This window comes from Macaca nemestrina, chromosome 7, assembly GCF_043159975.1.
Source record: "Macaca nemestrina isolate mMacNem1 chromosome 7, mMacNem.hap1, whole genome shotgun sequence".
Classification (NCBI taxonomy): domain Eukaryota; kingdom Metazoa; phylum Chordata; class Mammalia; order Primates; family Cercopithecidae; genus Macaca; species Macaca nemestrina.
The window spans coordinates 107,344,644-107,356,797 of NC_092131.1; the positions used below are offsets into that span (position 1 = coordinate 107,344,644).

The following is a 12,154-nucleotide window of genomic DNA, read 5'->3' on the forward strand; positions in this document are numbered from 1 at the left end:
ATACACAATCTACTGTAAAGATCTACATGTTAAAAAAAAAAAAAAAAAAGCATATGGTGAAACCCCGTCTCTACCAAAAATACAAAAATTGGGCGTGGTAGCATGTGCTGTAGTCCCAGCTACTCAGGAGACTGAGGCAGGAGAATCGCTTGAACCAGGAAGGTGGAGGTTGCAGTGAGCTGAGATCATGCCACTGCACTCCAGCCTGGACGATGGAGCAAGACTCCGTTTCAAAAAAAAAAAAAAAGGTAGCATATGACAAAAGATATAAACCAAACTCGGTAGCTCAAATCAATGTAAATTTATTGTCTCATGTTTCCTGGGACTGTAAGGCTGGAGTCAAGGTGTCAACAGGGTTGGTTCCTTCTGTGGGCCCAGAGAGAGGAATCATCCTGTGCTGCTGACAATCCTTGATGTTCCTTGGCTAGCAGATGCATCGTCCCAATCTCTGCCTCCATCTTCACATTGCCTTCTGTGGGACCTGTGTCTTCCCTTCTACTTATAAAAACACTGGTCCTTGGATTTAGGGTCTATGCTAACTCCAGGCTGGTTTCACTTCAAAATCCTTAACCAATTACATCCGGAAGGACCCTATTTCCACATGGAGTCACATTTTGAGGTTTCAGGGGGAAACTGTTCTACCCATGACCAGATGGTGACATCATGTTCTTGTTTGCTTACTCTGATGAAGCAAGCTGCCACATTGTGAGCTGCCTTGTGAGACATACATGGCAAGGAACTAATGATAGCCTGCAGCTCACAACCAGCAAGGAACTGAATCCTCCCAGCAACCACGTGAGTGAGCTGGAAGTAGATCCTGCCCTAGTCAAGTCTTTAGATGAGACCACTCTCCCAGGAGACACCTTGATTACAGCCTTACAAGAGAATCTGAGCCAGAGGGCCCAGCTAAGCTACACCTGGATTCCTGACACAGAAACTGAGATAACAAATGTTTTAAACCATTACGTTTTAATGCAGTTTGTTGCACAGCAACAAATAACTAATATGTAAACTGTATAGCACTGAAAAAGAACGAAGCAGAGCTACAGATGTTAACTGGGGGAAAGATTAATAATACTGGATGAAAAGGCAAAATTGCACTATGATATAGTTTATGTAAATTTTTTGAATACCCAGTACACTAATGCTCATGTAGAAATTAATAGTAGGAACATTAAAATTCAAATATTCAGGAAGTTTACAAATACTGTGAACTGGCTTATACAATACTGCCTAGCCTCCTGGTGTACACACAGAGAGTGAAAAGCCTTTCTTCCAAACTCCCTTGCACCCAGGTTTTTATATCTAATTTAGATTCACTTGTCAGATGGCATTTGTCCAAGACTGATTTAGAACTGAGTCATAAATGGAAAAAAGCAAAGGTCCACATTGGGGCATTAATTTTGAATGTCAGAAATGCCATTCTAGACCCAGCAGCTATAACGACAGCTTCCTGATTGTGGTACAAACAACAAGGCTTTGGAGCCACAGCAGTAACTTTGGCAGCCCAGCCTGAGGTGTGATTTTAAGGAGACTTTCCAGGAAACACAGTCAAGGGTCTATTTTTTCAGCTCTTGCACTGAATAAATCCCTTCGCTTAAGCCGGCTAGGGGAGTTCTCCAGTCTCAAAATTAAGGACTCTGATCAAGACCAGAAGTATATACTCCAACTTGAAAATGGCAGTTACCTTTGGAGGCTGGGGAGGGGTCTGGTGCTGGGAAGACCTTCAAAGGGAACTATGTATATTTTCTATTTCTGAAATAATAAAGCAGAGGCAGGGCATGGTGGCTTATGCCTATAATCCCAGTACTTTCGGAGGCCGAGGCAGGTGGGTCACCTGAGGTCAGGAGTTCAAGACCAGCCTGGCCAATATGGTGAAATTCCGACTCTACTAAAAATACAAAAAAAAAAAAAAAAAATTAGCTTGGTGTGGTGGTGGGCGCCTGTAATCCCACTTACTTGGGAGACTGAGGTGGGAGAATCACTTGAACCTGGAAGGCAGAGGTTGTAGTGAGCCGAGATCGTGCCACTGCACTCCAGCCTGGAGACAGAGCGAGACTGTCTCAAAAAAGAAAAAAAAGGTAGGCACAGCAAAATGTTAACATTTATTAAGTCTAGTGGTGAGTACATTAATTTTTTTTAAAGGTAGCTAGGGCCAAGGCAGCTAGGATTTTTGTTTGTTTGTTTGTTTTTTGAGACAGATCTCTGTTGCCCAGGCTGGAGTGCAGTGGTTCAGTCAGGCTCACTGCAGCCTCTACCTCCCAGGCTCAAACAATTCTCCCACCTCAGCCTCCTAGAGTAGCTGGGACTACAGGCATATTTTAAGCAGAAAAAGTAGTACAGAAAACAGAAGCCATATGAAAAAAATTTAAAAATCAACAATAAAAATCAAAATATTTTATGTGACAAATCACAATATGTCAAAAGCAGGGAAATGTTTATAATTCATTTTATAAAAGTTTACTTCCATAATACTGATTGTTAAAATGTTTAAGAAAATGAACAGTATGGAAGAAAAAATTTAAAAATGTTATGAACAGAAAGTTTGTAAGTTAAAAAAAAAAAAAGGTTCTTAAAGTTTATACTAAACTTCACTGATAGTAATCGAAATGCAAATTAGAACCAATTTGAGATATTTTTCGCCTTTAAGATGAGTAAGTAATAAAAAGCTTGATAATATAGTATGTTAATAAGAAGTTGCAGTGGCTCAAGCCTGTAATCCCAGCACTTTGGGAGGCCGAGGCAGGCAGATCATGAGGTCAAGAGTTTGAGACCAGCCTGTCCAACATAGTGAAACCCTGTCTGTACTAAAAATACAAAAATTAGCCAGGTGTGGTGATGGGCACCTATAATCACAGCTACTCCAGAGGCTGAGGCAGGAGAATTGCTTAAGCCCAGGGGGCAGAGGTTGCAGTGAGCCAAGATCGTGCCACTGCACTCCAGCCTGGGTGACAGAGCAAGACTCTGTCTCGGTGGGGGGAGTGGCGGGGGTGAGGCAGGGGAAGAATGTGTGGAAATGGCATGGCAGATGAGTATAATTAGTACAACCTAATTACAAATTTGCCAGATCTATTCAAATTGTAAATGTACATGTAGTGTGACCTGGCAATTCTACTTCCAGGATTTTAGCCTAAAGATATGCACACGTGGGAAATAATAGTCTACAAAATTATTTATGGCAGCCCTAATTATATTAGTAAAAGACTGAAAACAAAGATTGATGTGGAGATTACAGAACACACTTCTAGGGCTGGGCACTATGGCTCACACTTCTAATTCTAGCACTTTGGGAGGCTGAGGCAGGAAGATCACCTGAGACCAGGAGTTCAAGACTAGCCTGAGAAACATAGTGGGACCCTGTCTCAGCAAAAAATACAAAAATTCGCCAGGCATGATGGCATGCATCTGCAGCCCCAGCTACTCAGGGGGCTGAGGTAAGAGGATCGCTTGAGCCTGGGAAGTCAAGGCTGCAGTGAGTCATGGTGGCACCACTGTATTCCAGCCTGGGCAACAGAGTGAGACCCTGTGTCAAAAACAAAAACAAAAACAAAACACACATAATTAACACATGGGCCAAAGAAGAAACCTCAGGAAATTTTCATATTTCAAACTAAATGAAATTTAAACACAGCTTGCCAAAATTTGTGGGATACAGTGAAAGCAGTGTTTAGAGGGAAGATTATAGCATTGAATGTGTATATTAGAAAAGAATACAGTATACAATTAATTATCTAAGCTTCTACCTTAGAAAACTGGAAAAAGAAGAGCAAATGATATCCAAAATAAACTGAAGAAATAGTAAAAAAGTAGACCAGAAATAAATGATATTAAAAACAGGAAATAAAGTCAATGAAACCAAAACCTGGTTCTTGGAGAAGACCAACAAAATTGATAAGCCTTTAGCCAGGTTTACTAAGAATAAAAGAAGACACAAATTATTAATATCAGAAACAAAAGAGAGGGTATCACTACAGATCCCATAGACATTAAAAAGATAAAGGAATACTATGAAAAACTCCACACCCACAAATTTGATAACCTAGATGAAAAGGACCAATTTGGCCAGGTGTGGTGGCTCATGCCTGTAATCCCAACACTGGGAGGCCGAGGCAGGTGGATCACTTGAGGTCAGGAGTTCAAGACCAGCCTGGCCAACATGGTAAAACCCTGTCTCTACTCAAAATACAAAAGTTAGCTGGGTGTGGTGGCGGGCACCTACAATCCCAGCTACTTGGAGGCTGAGGCAGGAGAATCGCTTGAACCTGGGAGGCGGAGGTTGCAGTGAGCTGAGATCATGCCACGGCACTCCAGCCTGGGCAGCAGAGTGACACTCAGTATCAAAAAAAAAAAGAAAGAAAAAGAGAGAAAGAGAAGAAAGAAAAGAAAGGAGAAACCAATTCCTTGAAAGACACTCTACCAAAACTCACAAGAAACAATCTGAATAGGCCTATATCTATTAAAGAAATAAAATCAATAATTAGTAACTTTCCAAAACAGAAAATGCCAGGCTCATATGGATTTACTTGTGAATTCTGTTAGACATATAAGTAAGAAATTATACCACTTTTTTACAATCTGGTTCAGAAGATCAAAGCAGAAGGGATACTTTATAACTCATTATATGGGGCCAGACTCACCCTAATACACATACCAGACAAAGACATGGCAAGGAAATAACAGACCAATATCTTTCATGAACCTAGATACAAAAATCCTCAACAAAATATTAACAGAGTCCAGCAATGTGTAAAAAGAATTACACTTGACAACCAGATAGGATTTATCCCAGGTATGAAAAACCCACAGTTATTTTCATACTGAATGGTGAGAAACTAGAATCTTTCTTACCAACAACAAGAGCAACGCAAGGAGGTCCCTGTCACCATTCCTTTTCAACACTGGACTGCAGTCCAGTGAAAAGAAAGGATATACTAAATAAGAAGGAAGAAATAAAACTATGTTCACAGATGACATGATTACCTATGTAGAAAATCCAAAAGAATAAAAAAACCTGGAATAGCCATTATGGCAAGGTTGCAGGGTACAGTGTTAAAAAAAAAAAAAAAAAAAAAAGTCACTTTCCTATACCAACAATAAATAGAATTTGAAATTAAAAACACAATACTATTTATGTTAGCCCCCACACCTCAAAATGAAATATATATCAATCTAACTATATATATATATATATACGATCTTTATAAGGGAAACTACAAATGTTATATGAAAGAAATCAAATAAGAGCTGAATAAATGAAGAACTATTCCATGTTCATAGATAGGAAGACTCAATATTGCCAAGATGTAATTTCTTCCTTCCCAGCTTCATCTATAGATTCAATGCAACCACAATCAAAATCCCAGCAAGCTATTTTGTGGATATTAACAAACTGATTTTACAGTTTACTGGAGAGGCAAAAGACCCAGAATAGCCAACAGAATACTAAGGGAGAAGAACAAAGTTGGAAGAATGATGCTACCTGACTTCAAGACATAAAGCCACAGTATTCAAAAATATGTGGTAGGGTGAAAGAATAAATAGATCAGTGGACCAAAATAGAGTTCCAGAAGTAATGGACCCCACATAAATGTAGTCAACTGATCTTTGACAAGGGAGCAACACAATGAAACAAAAATAGTTTTGTTTTTTGTTGTTGTTTTTACTAAATTTTGCTAGAATTGGATATCCACATACAAAAAAAAAGAATCTAGACACAGACCTTACAACCTTCATACAAATTAACTTAAATTGGCTCATAGGCCCAAATGTAAAATGCAAAACTGTAAAGCTCCTAGAAGACAGCATAAGAGAAAACCTAGGTGAGCATGGGTATACTGAAAACTTTTTAGATACCACAACAAAGGCACACTCTGTGAAGGAAATAACTGATGAGCTGGATTCCATTAAAGTTAAAAACCTTCTGTTCTGTAAAACAATGTGAAGAGGATGAGAAGAAAAGCCACAGACTGGGAGAAAATATTTGCAAAATACATATAAAGAACTATTATCCAAAATATACAAAGAACCCTTAAAACTCTGCAATAAGAAAACAATCTGATTTTAAAATGGGTCAAAGACCTTAACAAAGACTTCACTAGAGAAGATCTACAGATGGCAAATAAGGATATGAAAAGATGCACCACACCATATGTCATCAGGGAAGCACAAGCTAAAACAACAGTGAGATACCACTACACACCTGTTAGAATGGCCAGACTCGAGAACACAGACAACAAATGCTGATGAGGATGTGAAGCAACAGGATGTCTCATTCATTGCTGGTGGGAAGGCAAAAGTGATACAGCCTCATTGGAAGACAGTTTGGTAGTTTTTCACAAAACTAAATGTATTCTTACCAAATGATCCAATAATCATGTCCTTGGTATATACCCAAAGGAGCTAAAATCTTATGTTCACATAAAATCCTTCACATGAATGTTTACAATGGCCTTGTTCATAATTGCCCAAGCTTGGAAACAACCAAGATATCCTTCAGTCAGTGAATGGATAAACTGTGATGCATTCAGACAATGGAATTTTATTCAGCACTAAAAAGAATTGAGCTATCAAGGAATGAAGAGACACAGAGGAACCTCCAATGCATATTACTAAATGAATGAAGCCAATCTGAAAGGGCTACATACTGTACGACTCCAACTACTGACAGCCTGGAAAAAGCAAAAGTGTAGAAACAGTAAACAGCTCAGTGGTTGCCATGGGGTAAGGGGACAGAGAGAGGCAAAGCACAGCAGATTTTTAGGGCAGTGAAAATACTCTGCAGTGGTAGATACATGTCATTATACATTTGTCCACACTCACAGAATGTACAACAGCAGAGTGAATCCTAATGTAAACTAGGGGCTCTGGGTGATAATGATGTGTCAGTATAGGTTCATCAGCTGTAACAAATGTGCCAATCTGCTGGGGGAGTTGCTAATGGGGGACACCCATAAAGAGTTCAAAAATTTTTGAAAAGTTTCTTCTCAATTTTGTTGTAAACCTAAAAACTACCCTTTAAAAAATCAAGTTTTGTTTATTTGTTTTGAGATGGAGTCTCACTCTGTCACCCAGGCTGGAGTGCAATGGCGTGATCTCGGCTCACTGCAACCTCCACCTCCCAGGTTCAAGTGATTCTCCTGCCTCAGCCTCCCAAGTAGCTGGGACTACAGGCACCCGCCACCACGCCCAGCTAATTTTTGTATTTTTAGTAGAGATGGGGTTTCACTATGCTGGTCAGGCTGGTCTTGAACTCCTGACCTCATGATCCACCCGCCTTGGCCTCCAAGTGCTGGGATTACAGGTATGAGCCACTGCACCTGGCCCCCAAAATCAAGTATTTTAAAAACCCACAAAGCCATGTATCATTTTTACAAAATGAGGAAACTCATGTATAGATATGAAAAAATTACCAAGCTATATTAAGTGAAAAAAACATAAGCATAATGCAGAATAAGATACACATAGGCAAGCATTTGTTTAAGTGCTAAATTAGCTTAAAATCATGGGTTATATACACAAGAAACCAGTAACACAGATTGCCTGTGGGAAGGAAACAGTGACTAGGGAACATAGTCCCTGTTTCCTACAACAGCGGGGAAGCTTTCCCCGTATGCTCATTTGTTCCTTTTGAATTTTGAACAGTGCTCCTGAGGAATTTAAACGTGTAAATAGCCAGGCACGGTGGCTCATGCCTGCAGTCCCAGCACTTTGGGAGGCCAAAGCAGGCAGATCACGAGGTCAGCAGATCGAGACCATCCTGGCTAACACAGTGAAACCCTGTCTCTACTAAAAATACAAAAAGAAAATCAGCCGGGCGTGGTGGCGGGCACCTGTAGTCCCAGCTACTCTGGAGGCTAAGGCAGGAGAACAGTGAGAACCCGGAGGTGGAGCTTGCAGTGAGTCGAGATCATGCCACTGCACTCCAGCCTGGGCGACAGAGCGAGACTCCATCTCAAAAAAAAAAAAAAAAAAAAAGGTATAAATAAATGTAAAGGTATATCTTATTTTGGGGGTGAATTAATTTTGTAAAAATTTCACTTTTTACCTAAATTGTTCCATGAATTTAGCATGAGTCCCAATTGAAGAAAAAAATTTAATCTAGTCAAGTCATTCTAAAATTCATATATTATGTAATGGCGTGATGCAGTAAGAAATGTATATTTGGTCTTTGTCCCCAGTTCCTAACACAGAGCTCCTAAATCCTTGGCATTTCCTGGGTGACAGGAGCATCTTTTGTTCTAATGAGGCAGCCCCTCATGAGGAGGGAGCCTTAGATAGTTTCAGGATGAGGCTGGTTGCCAGAAATATGAAGCCATGATTAGAAGGTAGAACTTTCAGCCCTACCCCTGACCTCCAGGACTGAGAGAAGAGCTGAAATTTGAGTTAATTACCAGCAGCCAATTATTTAATCAATCATGCCTAGGTAAGCCCTCCATAAAACTCCTAAACGACAGAGTTGGAAGAGCTTCTGGACTGATAAACACATGAAGGTACTGAGAGGGTGGGTTCCTGCAGAGGGCATGGAGGCTCCACACCCACCTCATGCCTTGTCCTGTGCATCTCTTCCATTTGACTGTTGCAGAGGTGTATCCTTCATAATAAACTGGTAATGGTAAGTAAAGTGTTTTCTTGAGTTTTGTGAGCTATTCTAGCAAATTATCGAACCCGAGGAAGGGGCTGTGGGAAGCCTCTGACTTTATACCAGTCATTCAGAAATATAGGAGACCCAGCCAGGCGCAGTGGCTCATGCCTGTAATCCCAGCACTTTGGGAGGCTGAGGTGGATAGGTCACATGGTCCAGAGATTGAGACCATCCTGGCCAACATGGTGAAACTCCGTCTCTACTAAAAATACAAAAATTAGCTGGGTGTGGTGGCACATGCCTGTAATCCCAGCTACTCAGGAGGCTGAGGCAGAAGAATCGCTTGAACCCGGGAGGCAGAGCTTGCAGTGAGCCGAGATTTGGGAGACCCAAACTTGCAGTTGGCACCTGAAGTGGAGACAGACTTGTAGAACTGAACCCTTCACTTAACAGTCTGCACTAACTCCAGATAGCGTCAGAACTGAATAGAATTTGGGACATTCAGTTGGTATCCAAAGAAGTTGGAAAATTGGTTGATGTGAGGAAAGAAACTCACACCAGAAGTGTTGTGAGTTGAAACAGTTCAGAGAAGGAGAGCTAAGAAAATTCTGGAAATGAAGAGTGATATGGTTTGGCTCTGTGTTCCCACCCAAATCTCATGTTAGATTGTAATCCCCATGTGTCAGGGGAGGGGCCTGGTGGGAGGTGATTGGATCATGGGGTGGATTTCTCCCTCGCTGTTCTCGAGATAGTGAGTTGTCACAAGATCTGATAGTGGAAAACTGTGTGGCATTTCTGCCTTCACTCTCTCTCCCCTGCTCCGCTATGGTAAGATGTGCTTGCTTCCCCTTCACCTTCCACCATGATTATAAGTTTCCTGAGGCCTCCCACTCCTGCTTCCTGTTAAGCCTGCAGAACTGTGAGTCAATTAAACCTCTTTTCTTTATAAATTACCCAGTCTTGTGTAGTTCTTTATAGTGGTGTGAGAATGAACTAATACAAAGAGTAAAAAGAAAGGACTGGCCCTAAGATATGAAAATATATCATAAAGCTGCCATGATTAAAACGTGAGGCACTGACTTTTTTAGACGAAAAAGTGAAACTGAACAGAGCACAGAAATCAAAACACACAGGAAATCAATATGTGATCAACACACTGATATCCAGTGATATTTCACATCACTGAAAAAAAGATAGATTACTCAATAAATGGTGTTAGGATGACTGGGTAGGTGTCTAGGAAGTAAAATTTGTTTTTTGAGACAGGGTCTTGCTCTGTTGCTCAGGCTGAAGTGCAGTGGCACAATCACAGCTCACTGCAGCCTTGACCTGGGGCTCAAGCCATCCTCCCATCTCAGCTTCCCAAGTAGTTGAGATTACAGGTGCACACCACCACACCTGGCTCATTTTTTTGTATTTTATAGAGACAGGGTTTCACCACGTTGCTCAGGCTGGTCTCAAACTCCTGGTCTCAAGTGATCGACCTGCCTCAGTCTCCCAAAGTGCTGGGATTACAGAAGTGAGCCACCGCGCCTGGCCAGAAATAACTTCTTAATGTGCCAATGCTTTAAAAGTGAAAGATTAAACATAAAAATATGAGAAGAAACCATGAAGAAAATATTTTTATCATCTCAGAGTAGAAAAGGCATGACATAAAACCCAAAGTTCATATAAGAAAAACCTGCTGATTTCACCTATTGTAAAAGAAAATAATCTGCTCCAGGCTCGGGCTTGCTTGGGAGGGGAAGGAGGTGCGACATCAGTTGGAGCCCAACAGTAATTCAAGTGACACACTGCAGGGTGGGGATGACAGCACAGATGCATGCATGCTGCTCGCAGCAGTGTTGAATCAGGTTGAGAAACTGGAAATAACCACAGTACCCGGCAATAGGTGAAGAAAGACTCAGTATGGTTAAGAAGAAAAATTCAGGATGATTTCCAAAAGGGGTGCTTTTTGCAGCCACTAAAAATAATGATTTAGAAAAACCAATCAGTGAAATGGACAAACGTCAAGGCTGTGTTATTCACTGAAAACACATTGAACATATATTTCCTTCCACTTTTTTTCCCTAATCACATATTGCTTCTGAAGCATGGAAGGTGAAGCAATATGTGATTAGTAAAAGAAGTGGAAGGAAATACCCTCAGGCATTTTCAGTGGTTCTCTCTGGAGGCTGGAATTATAGGTGATTTATTTCCTACCTTGTGCTTTTCTGCCTTTCCCAAACTTTAATCCATTTGATTACTTTTGCGGTTTGTTCTAAGGTTTTTTGTTTGTTTGTTTGAGTGGGTGGGTGGAGTCTTGCTCTCTTGCCCAGGCTGAAGTGCAGTGACATGATCTCGGCTCTCGGCAACCTCTGCTTCTTGAGTTCAAGCAATTCTGTCTCAGCCTCCTGAGTAGCTGGGATTACAGGCACACACCACCACACCTGGCTAATTGTTGTATTTTTAATAGAGATGGGTTTTCACCATATTGGTCAGGCTAATCTCGAACTCCTGACCTCAGGTGATCCACTCGCCTCAGCCTCCCAAAGTGCTGGGATTACAGGCATGAGCCACTGCATGCAGCCTGTTCTAAGGTTTAAAATCAGAATGATGGTCACGCGTGGTGGCTCACACCTGTAATCCCAACACTTTGGGAGGCCAAGGCAGTCAGATCACAAGGTCAGGAGATTGAGACCATCCTGGCTAATATGGTGAAACCTGTCTCTACTAAAAATACCAAAATTAGCCGGGCGTGGTGGCACATGCCTGTAGTCCCAGCTACTTGGGAGGCTGAGGCAGGAAAATCGTTTGAACCCAGGAGGCAGAGGTTGTAGTGAGCTGAGACTGTGCCACTGCACTCCAGCCTGGGCAATAGAGCAAGATTCTGTCTCAAAATCAATAAATTAATTAAATAAAATCAGAATGACTGAGAAGGCAGTGTGAGTCACGTAACTTGGAAATGCTAGAGACAGAATCAGACTTTCCAGGGAAGACAACCACTCGGATTTGGACACAATGAGTGTCAGGGCCTGTGGACATCCAGGGAGCAGAGCCCGCTGGAAGTGGACTGTACGGTGCCCGTGTGGTCTGTGCTGTGTCTGGCTCGACATAGGCCTTGAAATAATCAAGGATGGAGAGGAAGAAGGGGAGAGTCACACAGCACAGCCGTACCCTGGGCTGTCAGAGTCCACGTGGCAGCCCTGGAGGAGGTCCAGGACCCCCAGGACCACGTGGGGCTGGAAAGGAACACAGCAACAGTGTCCAGACTTCCCACCTCCTGGCCCACACCCTCATCCAGAGATTCCGTCTTCCACTTGCAAGGACAAGGTGAGTGTGCCAGCTAGTGTGTCCCTCAGGGACTTAGGCAGAAAAATGAAAATGTAAATAGAGGCAAAAGTTACCAACCTGGAAAAAGACCAAGGTTTGTCTGCCCACCTCATTTTAGCTGAACCTCAGGAAAAGGTCAAAGAAAAGTAGGAAGCAGTTTTGCTCCCCCATCTTCTTCAAAGAAATAACTGGATGTGGAAGAACGGGCTTCTATGTCATAAGGAAGCCTTTCCCCCAAGGAATAGGATCAGAAACAATGAG

The 12,154-nt window shown here is 41.7% G+C and overlaps 1 long non-coding RNA gene across 6 annotated transcripts in view; it reads right to left on the reverse strand.

Moving 5' to 3' along the window:
- The window catches only part of LOC139364398 (uncharacterized), a 52,910-nt gene that overhangs the window by 27,202 nt on the left and 13,554 nt on the right, over window positions 1-12,154 (reverse strand). The gene's annotated exons all lie outside the window — the stretch shown is intronic.